At 49.0% G+C, this 12,142-nt stretch overlaps 1 protein-coding gene across 6 annotated transcripts in view; it reads left to right on the forward strand.

The window, feature by feature from the left end:
- Positions 1-757: 757 nt before the first annotated feature.
- Positions 758-12,142, forward strand: part of LOC141987173 (myogenesis-regulating glycosidase-like) — a 35,613-nt gene continuing 24,228 nt past the window's right edge. For 2 of the 6 annotated variants that reach the window (XM_074952270.1, XM_074952271.1), the window contains exons 1-2: positions 758-864; positions 11,898-12,005. The gene's annotated coding sequence lies outside the window, so the exon portion shown is untranslated. Of the gene's footprint in view, positions 865-4,334; positions 4,453-11,897; positions 12,006-12,142 lie in introns of all 6 variants that reach the window. The other 4 variants (XM_074952272.1, XM_074952274.1, XM_074952273.1 and 1 more) reach the window with 4 other exon arrangements.

Consider the following 12,142-nt stretch of genomic DNA (forward strand, 5'->3'; position numbering starts at 1 on the left):
CTACTAGAACTGCAGACCGTGTAGCCCCCCACCCCACCCCCAGCAACGGCGGGGGCCTTCTGTTTCCAAAGCACCTTCTGCGTAGGGTGACCAGATGTCCCGTTTTTATAGAGACAGTCCCGTTTTGGGGGACTTTTTCTTATCTAGGCGCCTATTACCCCCACCCCCGTCCTGTTTTTTCACAGGTGCTCTCTGGTCACCCTACTCCTGCGTGAGCTAAAGGAGAACCTCCCTTCGCCGTGAGCAGTAGAGGGCTTGTGACACACAGCTGAGCAAGCTCTGATGCCCTCCCACACAAGGGCCCAGTTTACCCCACTGCTTCCTCAGTGCTATACTCAGTTTACCCCGGATTATTTCACTTGCCTAGCAGTGAGTGGGCTGGGACCCCCAGCCTGCCTTATAAGACTGGGCTTGGGGCAGCTTCACTCCCGCCCCGTCGCTCCCCAGTTCAGCTGTGGCCAGCCTGCCAAGGGGAGAGGGGCGGCGGGGGGGCCTCTGCCAGCCTTAGGCAGTGCCCTGCAGGGAAGGCTCCTGCCCCCTCCCAGACTCTCAGGCTCTGGGACGTGGCTGCAGGGGACCGTGACGCGCCTCCCCGAGGGCCCGCTGCAGCCCGGCCGCTCCCCGGGGCGCAGGACCAAGCGCCCCCGAGACGCACCGCCCGCCCCGGCGCCCCCCGCCCGGCCCCTCCAATCCGGGCCTGCAAACTACATCTCCCAGCATCCCGCTGGCCCCACAGTGCCTCTCCCCCCCCGCACACACACACCTGAAGAGCCAATGAGGAACCAAGCAGCGCAGCCCCAAATGCCAGGCGGCGCTTCCTGCCCCAGTGACACCGGGGCGCGCTGGGGACGGTGCTGAGCCAAGGTGAGTTTCTGGGCGTGGGGGTGGAGGGTCCTGGGCGGGGAGGGGGGCTGTGGGATCCAGGGCGCTCGCCTCTCCTGGGTCCCTCTCCCTTGGCCAAATGGGGCTGGGGGAGAGGGGGAAACCCCAGCCACATAAGGAAGGGTCCCTCCCCCCCCCGTGCGGCTGGCGAGGGGGCCACCTGCCCGGCCACGGCTTTGCCAGGCGGCGAGCCCCATCCCTGGCTGGGACAAGCCGCGTTGCAGAGAGCCCGGCTGCGGGAGATCAAAGGCTAATCAGCCAGGGATCTGCGCCATCTCCCCTCTGCGGGATCTGCATTTTCCAGTGTGTACTAGTGTGTATCCACCCCCCTTCCTTGTGACACTTTTCTGGGGCTTGTTATTGCTGGCTCATAGCAAGGCGCCCTGTCTAACGGCGTGCGTCCGTGGCGTTGGAGACCTCTGCCTGCAGCCGCCTCCCCTCCAGAAATCGTTGCAAACAAGACCAAATCCTGCCACTGCACGGGGGGAATCGGGCGGGGAGTCCCCCCTGCACGCCGTGTGCGTTGTCCGCGCTCTGCTGGCTAACCGGCAGCTCCTTTAAGTTTTCTGGCTCGACCCCCCAGGCACCAGCAGAAGCTGTTGACTCTTTGGTTAACAGAGAATGCCCTGAAATTCTTCACGGGCGGGTTTTGAATTCTGTGCCTGGGGAGCTCAGGGAGACGGACTCCTTCACAATAGTGTGTTTTAAACAGTGAACAACAACAAAAAATCATATGGAAAACGGTGCTTGGTAGAGTTGAGCCCTGAAATAAATGTAAGCTCTGGGGCTGGACTGGAGTTTGCAGCTCAGATTTACCAGGCTGAGTTAAAAGACCCTGATGTGTGGGGACAATGGGATCCATAAAGGAATGCAGTAACATTATGAATGGGGGAGAAAGCACTCAAGTCAGGTGTCTTTTATACAGGACTCTAGAACTAACGGCTTTCGGGCTCAGGGCTCTTTGTCTGGCCCGGTGCCTTGAGGTTTAATTACTGTAATAACTTTTGATGGGTGGGATGGATACACTACAGGGAAATCTCTAATCCCTCAAGCCAAGCTGCCTCTTCCAGATGTACCCTGCACCTGGCGTGTTACTAACCAGCTGTCATTTTAGGACTATAATTACCAAATAAGTGGGCTATAAAACACACACACATCAGCTGAAGGGTGGAAGGAGAGCAGAAACCCAGTTCGCTGCCCTGCAATATACTTAATCTGGAGTTGGGAGAGTTAGCGTGAACTTGTTTGTTACTAGCTTTGCAATATTAGGGAACCCTTAATGGACCATTGAAAATGCTAATGCCAGTGAGTTGCACTTGGCTACCATAGAGATGGGAAAGGAGGACTTGTGGCACCTTAGAGACCAACCAATTTATTTGAGCATAAGCTTTTGTGAGCTACAGCTCACTTCATCGGATGCATTCAGTGGAAAATACAGTGAGGAGATTTATATACACACACAACATGGAAAAAATGGGTGTACGATAACACCCATTTTTTCATGTTATGTTCTGTGTGTATATAAATCTCCTCACTGTATTTTCCACTGAATGCATCCGATGAAGTGAGCTGTAGCTCACAAAAGCTTATGCTCAAATAAATTGGTTGGTCTCTAAGGTGCCACAAGTACTCCTTTTCTTTTTGCGGATACAGACTAACACGGCTGCTACTCTGAAACCTGTCATAGAGATGGGAGCATTAAAGACACCTGGGTAGTTGTGAGGTCCTTTACGAAATAGCATGTATGTGTGAATTTGGTGGGGGGGGGGGGAATTGAGTCTGCAACCTTGGTGTATAATCCTTCTGAGTTGTTAAATGGAGCTGTGCTAATTTTCCATGCAGCTATGACTGATAGCTAATCTTCTTTGGACCATGAACTCCTGGGGTCAGGGAATGTGCCCCGGTCTGTTTAGGCAGAGCAGCGGGGGCTGGCAGCGCTGTATACACATGTTGTGCAATGACAACATTAGCTGGCAATGTGATTATGCAACAGTGAATGTTTGGCCTAAGAGTAGCTGGCTTGTAGCTAATCACCTTGTCTGCAGGTGTAAGTGCTCCCTGGAGCCATGGAAGCTGGTGCTCTTTATGACACACAAGAATCTTTCCTCTCCCCCTTCCCCCACCCCCCCATTCCAATTTACTCTTCAGTTTTAAGGCTGCCTTTTGTGCCATCTCGGCTCACGAGCCAGGAGGCAGGTAGGTGCCAACCCAGGTCTCTAGATGGGCGGGAATAAGGGGACTGTATTCCTAATATCCATCCCAACGCCTTTATATGAGCAAGCTGCAGACCTGCCTGCTGAACTCTTTGGTGTCCCAGTGAGGATTTTAACAAGTCCTCAGCATCTCGACTGGAAGCGGTGGTGCTGTGGCCATCAGGCCTTAAGCCAGTGCCCTGCCTTGCTCTTGGGTGTGATTCATCGTTCTTGGAAGCTAGAACGTTCCTGAACTTCTTGGAAACTCTGCTGCAGCGAGCAAGACAGCAGAATTAAATGTGGAAGACTCAGCTTTGGAACCCTGAACCAGATGCGGCACCATATCACGCCCCCTCTCCCCCCAATATTCATGGGGGCTCGGATTTCAGAATTGCTCGGCAGGCAGCATGCTGAGCTCTCTGGAAAACCAGGCTACTTATTAGGTGCTGGAATGCGAGTTCCGCTCTCCTTACATTCTGGTACCTGCTCTGGGAGCTGAGCCCTTCTGAAAAATCTCAGGCAGATGGAGAGCAAAGCACTTCAGTGCAAATGAGACACCAGTGGGAGACCTTGGAGCAAGCCCCTTGGGAATCTTGGCGCCATGGTCAGAAGTGGGCTGTCTGGGGAGATGAGATGGGAGCACGGCCAGGCTTTGCGGGTGGGTGGGTGGGTTAGGTAGGGCTGCCTCCCTCAGAAGATCAAGAATTCAATGGGGATGGGCAAGGGCAAAGACCAGCTGGAATGCTGGGGAAAAGAGACTGTTGGGGACTGGGATGAGACAGAAGGTCTTGGTGGCCCTGGGCCCCATTTTGCCCTAAGTCACTGCTATTTTACACAGGGCTAACTTCACCTACCATCAAAATGCAGCCACCTCTGAGGTGAAGTGTGGCATCTTCATAATGGTGCAGAGCAACAATAAAAAAAAAAAAAAAGCAGCTGATGACAGGAAAGTGAAGGAGGATGCTAGGGCCAGTGAAAACTGCAGGGAGGATTTAGGGAGCCAGGCTGTCGTTACCCAAGCTTGAATTTGACCAGCCCTCAAGAGTCATTACACCTTACTCTTGTGGCAAAGGTTATGGGATCTTTAAGGATCTGTGGGGTCAGAATCTCTGAAACACAGCACCCCAAACACCAGACTGGAGCACTGGGGGCAGGACTTGCCTTGAGGAAAGGATGCTCCCAATTGAGTTGCCAGCCCCATTCTTTGCTGTGTTGACTTTGGTGGTGTCCCATCCAATCCTTCACTTGGCTTGCTCCCAGGCTAGCTGGCGATGTGGCATCTGACCGCTCAAGCTGACATGGCTGTTGCTGAAGACGTTTGAACTGAAAACCAGGCGCTGGCGTTTCCTGGACAGGACTCTAGCCGCATGGTTTCATGGTAAGTCACTGAGCGCCTTAGCCCAAGCACGTCTGAAGTGCAGTTAAGACAGGTTCTCAGTGAAGCCTAGAAGGTTCATAGAAGATCAGGGTTGGAAGGGACCTCAGGAGGTCATCTAGTCCAACCCTCTGTTCAAAGCAGGACCAATCCCCAATTTTTGCCTCAGATCCCTAAATGGCCCCCGAAAGGATTGAACTCACAACCCTGGGTTTGCAGGCCAATGCTCAAACCACTGAGCTATCCCTCCCCCCTGCCAGTTCCCATGTTCCCATGACCAGTTAGAATGCCGGTGATGCTGTTTCCTTCTACACCAATGCACAGTGCTGCAAGGGCAAGAACAGGCCATCCCCTTGTCCTGGGTGACAGCTGTGCCTACTGGAGAAAGGCTGGCTTGGAAGTTTGGGGTCTTTCCCTAACCTTTGTGCCAGGCTCCTATTAGAACTGGCAACGCCAGGCCCGCGGGGCTGGGAACATCGGAAGTTGAGGAACCAGTTTGGAATAGCTGAAGGGCAAAACTCTGCCTTCTCCAAAGCAGGACTGTGCCGGGGCAAGCCAGGAGATGCTATGCCAGGAGGGGCTATGCTAGGGAAGGCACTAGCGAGCCTGCTGGGAAGCAGGTCCCGCTTCATTCCCAGAAAAACCATGCCCTCATCCTGCTTTCCCAGCTCCTGCCTGATATGTCTCCCATACTGTTCTGCAGTGGTGGGGCCGTAGGTACATCCTTGGCAGGGCGCGCCCCTCCAGAAGCGTTGGCTGGACCGTACCCTGCAGCTCAGCTGTAGCTACTGCCTGTGTGATGCCCCTGGAGAAGGGGAGAGGGAAGGGCTGCTTGCTCCACCTAGTACGTGCCTGGCTCTAACTTGCCCTAAGGCCACGTCTCACCTAGCAAAGTCTTGCCAATATAGCTACCCAGGTATACAGTACACAGCAACCATAAAAATCTGAAGACGGGTATACTGATACCAGCAAATCTTCCCAGGGGAAAGAGAAAAGGAGTACTTGTGGCACCTTAGAGACTAACCAATTTATTTGAGCATAAGCTTTCGTGAGCTACAGCTCACTTCATCGGATGCTGTAGCTCACGAAAGCTTATGCTCAAATAAATTGGTTAGTCTCTAAGGTGCCACAAGTCCTCCTTTTTCTTTTTGCGAATACAGACTAACACGGCTGTTACTCTAAAACTTCCCAGTGGAGACGCTGCTTATACTGGCAAACGTGTGCTTTTGCTGGTGTAGTTTATACTGGTTCCCTGAATGAAATAAGCTGTCTTTTTTTCCAAGCTCCACTAGGACTTTTGCTGGAATAGGGGTGTGGCTTTTTGGCAACATTTCTATCCGCCATTACTACGCTGGCAAGCTCCTAGTGTAACCCTGCTATCAGCATCAAAGGGTTTTATCTAGGACGATCGTTCTCGAGAACACGTGGTGCCAGATTCGATGACGAATTGGCAATAACGAAAGAGGCGATTGTGATGCAACGAGCGGCGATTGCAATCATACGGTAATGTGTTTTTGCCCTTTGGCAGAGACTTAAAGGGACACAGTCAGGGCCTTATAAAACCTGATCATCAATAGAAATGCTTCTGTTGAGAGTCTCACAAAAGGGGGTGTATGTGGAGGCAGTGGGGAAAATAACATCTCCCGGCGTTATCTGCCGTTCCCTGCTAAGGGAAACTCACGAGCAACTGGCCTAAAAATAGGTAAATGTGACCGTTTACACCGAATTTTTGTACTTTGCTCATTCTTGGTCAATGGCAGTATTGCCAACCTCAAGCATTCAAAAACTATGAGATTTGCTTAAATGTTATTATTAACTTAAAAAGTCGTCATAATTTGGGCTGTTTTTCTTTCTGGCTTGAGCCTCTCGGAGTCCTGTTTTCAAGTTTTGCGCTGCAATCAGAAGGGCTAGAACTAGCTGTCAGTGAAAACTGAAATGCTCAAATAGCATCCCTGCAGGATGTAGGGGTGTAAGAAAAACTATGAGACTCCTGTTAAAATGCTGGAAGTTGGCAACAACACTGCCTATGGCATTTATTGGAGAAAAGCATAATCGGTCTTGAAAACTCAGTTTTAGTAACTCTGAGTGCTGTTAGGAACTCAAATAAGGAAGTCCTGTATTTTTTATATATATATACATACACACACATTTATATCTGCCAGTTTCCCTTCAAGTTCTGCCATTGCAGAGTTGACCCCTTACATAACTGATCAAGTGTCTGGGCATGACTGTAATGTAAAAGGACATTCCAAACTTGATCAAATCATAGAATAGCCTTTAGAGAGGTGCAAGATTAGACTATAAAGTTCACACTAATTCCTAGGATATGGGTTTTATGCTGGGAGAGAACTCTGCAGAGTTTCAATATGTAGTCTGTTTGTGCAGATTTATTCAAGTGCCAGCAGAGACCTGGAAGGAAAGGGCGTTTGGATGGGCCTCTACAGGACATGGCTGCTGGCTTCCGTGTCTTTATTTAGCACTGAGTACGTTGTCCCTGTTTAGTAACTGTCCGGCACCGTGGCAAGTTCTTATTTTCCAGACACCCAACATTTCCACAAGCTCTGTATTGCTAACCTCTAGAGCTCAAAAAATCAGGAGTCGGGCCCCCAAAGTGGTAAGAGTTTTACAAACACTTCTCTTGAGTTGCCTTCTGATTTTTGAGCCTTTGGGGGCTTTCCCCCAGCATGTTTTTCTTCAAACCCATGAGAGCTAGATTTGTGGTTTTGTTTTTTTAAATGAAAGCTGAGATTCTCACATAACCACATGACTGCAGGAGCTGGGGCTTTACCAAAAACACCCAATACCGCAAGAGCTGGCAACACACACTGTCATTTAGATTCTCATTATGTATGGGAAAGGAGAAGAGAATAAACTAAGTCTTCCTGGGAGTGCAGGAGGCGTGTGACCTTCCCAAACATGCTGGATCAGCTTTGCCTTGCAAAATGGCAGCTTGTCTTCAGGAGGCTGTCTGTCTGAAGAAACTTAAAGGTGCCATACCCTGAAAATAAGCTAATGTCCCAATAGGCCGACGCAAAGGAACCTGTCTCTCCTCTCTTCCCAGTACATGTTCTCTGCTGGTACTGGGATCTGCTATAGTCTTGCTTGGGATTCTGCCAGTACATAGCAGTGGAGCACATCCAGCGTCTCATCTTTCTGATCACTGATTAAGCGGAAGTGTCAAATGTGCCCGGGCAAAGTACTGTGTTCCTTTATGGAAATATTCCTTTCTAAGCTGTGAAGTGGAATCTTAGCCGGGCTTATTTTTGAACTGGTTTAAAATATGCAGACACAGAAATGTGGAGACAGGGTCACCACTAGGCTCGACAAGTTATGGGGAGGTTTTTAAAGGGCGGGTACTAAGCTGGGTGGCTCATGCTACAGTTTCATGGGGAGAGTGAGATGTTGCCAGGACCCTTGTGGCAAAAACAGCAGGAGGAGGTGGCTAGGGCAGCTGCTGGATCCAGGAACCACAGTGCAAGGGAGCCCAGCACGCACGCAGGAGGCGAGGTGAAGCTATGCCAGAAAGGCTGGGACAATCTGTATGGGGCCGTGGGCTCAGGGGCCGGTTAACGACAAGTTCATCGCTGGCCTCTGGCATGAAAGCGCCATCTGGAAAGGAGGCGTTTCTGCAGAATGCACGAAGCAGCCGCTACTTGGCTGGTGCCTGGAAACCAGCATAACCACATCAAAACCACTGTCCCCAGAAAATTGCTGACTCCCTTGCGGCTGCACATAGGTGCAACCGCACTGACTGTGGGGAGGAAGTGCCAGCTTCCTGCGCCGGCTTTCTGGGAGATGCCACCAGGTGCTCCATTGGCGGAAGGAGCCATGACCTCTTCCTCCGCTCCAGCAGCTGGGCACTGCGGAAAGCTGGCTTCCACGGCACCAAGCCACCAGTGGGCTAATTTGTCTGGCTGGTGACTTTGGCAGCTGCAGACCTGGGAGGGAGATACCACTGCACATAAGAGAGAGATTCTGGAGGGTACTGGACCGCCGAACCCCTCTACCCCACAACGTTCCTGCTGGATAGGGAGTCTTGGCCAGCTGATAAACCAGGGCCTAACCTGATGCGAATATAATCAGGATTGTTGCAGGTAACTTGGAAAGGCTCCGTGCTGATCAGTCTGTGAAGTTGTACCAGACGGTGCTTGTGGGAAATCAGAAGGTCCAAGTGTGATTCACTGGCTTGGTCCAAACAATCACATCTCCCTCTAGTGGCTGGCCCCAGTTTGATAGTTCTTCACTGTTAACGAGCTACTCCTTTACCTCAAGTGGCTGTGGCTTTTAGCTGTGAGGCTGAGGTAGGGTGACCAGATGACAAGAACAAAATATCAAGACACATGGGGGGCAGCCACAGGCTCACCCCTCCTCCCCCAACCAGGGCCGGCTCTAGGTTTTTTGCCTCCCCAAGCAAAAAAAAAAAAAAAAAAAGCCGGAGGGCCGCCGAAGCAAAATATTGGGACAAATGGCGTCCCGACCGTACATCAGTCAGGACACGGGACAAACAACTAAGTATCGGGACGTCTGGTCACCTGAGGCTGAGGTCCTCCAGTCATCCCTGCTAACACTCGTGACCTTAGCAGAGGTGAGCACGTGTGCAGTCGAGCAGATCGGAATAATAGCTTACCAACTTAGGGTCCTTTTGGTTCCTGCAAATCGGTGCTTCAGCTCCTAGGCGACACTTCTCATGCATCGACTGCAGCAGGTTATCTCATCACTTAAGGTGAAATTCGCACAGCTTACGTTTTGAGCGCTTAAGTGGTGCAGACTTTTCGGGGCTGGTCCTCCACACCGGGATCATTTCACCTGAATTAACGGGCATGAGCCTTTACCGTTTCAAACGTCTGGACTTTTACGAGCTGGCCGTAAACTCGGTGGAGTTCACTTGCCGATTTGTTGTTGAAGCTTTGTGTAGCTTAAGTGTAACTATTGCGACATAGTCCTGGGATGGAATTCTGGGTTGCCTCGCTGGTGTGTTATGTAAAAAAGAGATCCCTATCTCCTGAGCAGTTTAGACCTGATTTATCCTACCTTGCTGATAAAGATAAATTGCATCTTTTAAATTTCTCTTTAAAATGACCTAATTACAAAACTACAGTGAAGCTAGCACTGCTGCTGTGGTTATTCTATTCATCAAAGAACTATCAGAAATCAGATTTTTTTTCTGTCCTGTGAAAAAATCTTGAGATTTCTAAATTATTTTTTTGTTCCAAGGACGGATGAAAAGCCAAAACTTTTCGCAAAACTCGATTTCGGTTTGAGCAAAATATTTTTGTTTGAATAAATTCAAAATGTTTCATTTTGATTTCAACCCTTCTTTAAAAAATTGTATAAGTACATTTGAAACAAAACTCAAATCTTTGTGGAAAAATGGGATGTTCTGACACTTTTTAAAAAAAAATTTGAAAAAAGTTTCACATGAAATTTTATCAAATACAGTTTTGCAAAATACGTTGGCGTTTTTCCAAAGAAAACTATTCTGATTAAAATTTTCCAACGAGCTCTAGGTAGATCCCACTTCAGGCAGAAGAAATCTAGTCCAGGTCTTACCTGTGACCAATAGATACAAAGTGTTGGCTAAGGCTAAGATCAGACAAATATAAAGCACATCTTTGATCTGTGACAGAAATACCTCAGTCAGGAAGGCTTTGTGTAGGTTTTTTTATGTGTTTGTTTTGTTTGGATCCAGTCACAAATAAATGGGTGCTATGCTATTGTTGGAGACTAAACTAAACTTTCTGGCAGGATCAAAGCAAACTGTGATGGCCCATAAACTGCGTCCCAATAGACAGTATCTGACGTGTTTGCAAAAGTCTGTTCTTGTTTTCTTCCATATACAGAGCAACCCTATACTTGGTCTAGAATCAGGAAACAAGACTACTTCTGGGAAGATCATGTTCTTTTAAAATCTTCCCAGAGAGGTAGGGCATGCAGTGTTTAAGACTCTTTAGTAGGTGACGGGTAGGGGGTAAATGGCAGTTGTGTCGCTGTTCGTGGCAATCCAAAATAACGTTAGAAGCATCCACTGCTTGGATGCAAGGGCCAGAATTCCCATGAATAGGAGGCTAACTCTAGGCTTTCAGATAGACGGCCGAACTGGTTGAGGGGAGATAGGATTGCTCTCTCTAAATATATCAGAGGGATAAATACCGGAGAGGGAGAGGAATTATTTAAGCTCAGTACCAATGTGGACACAAGAACAAATGGATATAAACTGGTCATTGGGAAGTTTAGACTTGAAATTAGACGAAGGTTTCTAACCATCAGAGGAGTGAAATTTTGGAATAGCCTTCCAAGGGAAGCAGTGGGGGCAAAAGATCTATCTGGCTTTAAGATTAAACTCGATAAGTTTATGGAGGAGATGGTATGATGGGATAACATGATTTTGGTAATTAATTGATCTTTAAATATTCATGGTAAATAGGCCTAATGGCCTGTGATGGGATGTTAGATGGGGTGGGATCTGAGTTACCCAGGAAAGAATTTTCTGTAGTATCTGGCTGGCAAATCTTGCCCATATGCTCAGGGTTTAGCTGATCGCCATATTTGGGGTCGGGAAGGAATTTTCCTCCAGGGCAGATTGGAAGAGGCCCTGGAGGTTTTTTGCCTTCCTCTGTAGCATGGGGCATGGGTCACTTGCTGGAGGATTCTCTGCTCCTTGAAGTCTTTAAACCACGATTTGAGGACTTCAATAGCTCAGACGTAGGTGAGAGGTTTAACGCAGGAGTGGGTGGGTGAGATTCTGTGGCCTGTGTTGTGCAGGAGGTCAGACTAGATGATCATAATGGTCCCTTCTGACCTTAGTATCTATGAATCTATAAACTGGTGGGAGCTACTGGGTACTCGGCAGTCTTGGCAAATCAGGATATGAGTATCTCCGTTTAAGGAACTAGACAAAGGATTGCAAATGCTGGGATGCAGAGAGACTCTTGCAATGTTAAAACATGTGTTCTCCAAAACAGATGACTGTTTCTATGGGGCGGGCTCCGGAAAAGCCCTCACCGTTGGTCTAACTCTGCTCCCAGTGACATTGGTGGTAAAAATCCCAGTGGTTTCCATAGGAGTAGAGTTAGGCTAACACTGAGCGCTTTTGAGAAGCCTTCCCTCTATTGACAAATAAGTGCCAGCCAGAGACTCAGTGATGCAAAAGACAAAGGCTTTGCTTTCAATCCGATGTTAACGTTAATGGAACAGAGCTAAATTGCAGGACGGAGTGGTGTAAACCCTATCCATATGGGAACGGATGACTGCTATTGCAGTGCTCCATATGCTTGGCCACTTTCATAGTTCCATCTGTGTAGATTTCAAACTCCTCCTCTAGAGGTAGTGAACGTTTTTGGCCTAACAAACACTGCTGCTGTCAGGTTTGTGTGGCCAAATCTCCCTGCATCGCATTAGACACTTTCCCTTCGGAGGGCTACTGCATGTGTGCTTTGTTTGTTTTGCAGGTGCCCACTTCTGGTGACAACCAATTTAGTGTGAAGGTGATTTGGAAAATGCTGTGTAAATGCTTATGACGAATGTCTTCACCCCGGCTACAGTACTTGTCCTCTCTGGTAGGTTAGACGTGAACTGAAATATAAAGTAAATTGCCCAGATCTGTGCTATTTTGAAAACCAGACAAGACTGAGTTTAAACTCATCCCACCTCTTCCCCAAAAAACTTCCTCATCAAAAGACACACTGTGTAAACC

This window comes from Natator depressus, chromosome 5, assembly GCF_965152275.1.
Source record: "Natator depressus isolate rNatDep1 chromosome 5, rNatDep2.hap1, whole genome shotgun sequence".
NCBI classification, from domain to species: Eukaryota; Metazoa; Chordata; order Testudines; family Cheloniidae; genus Natator; species Natator depressus.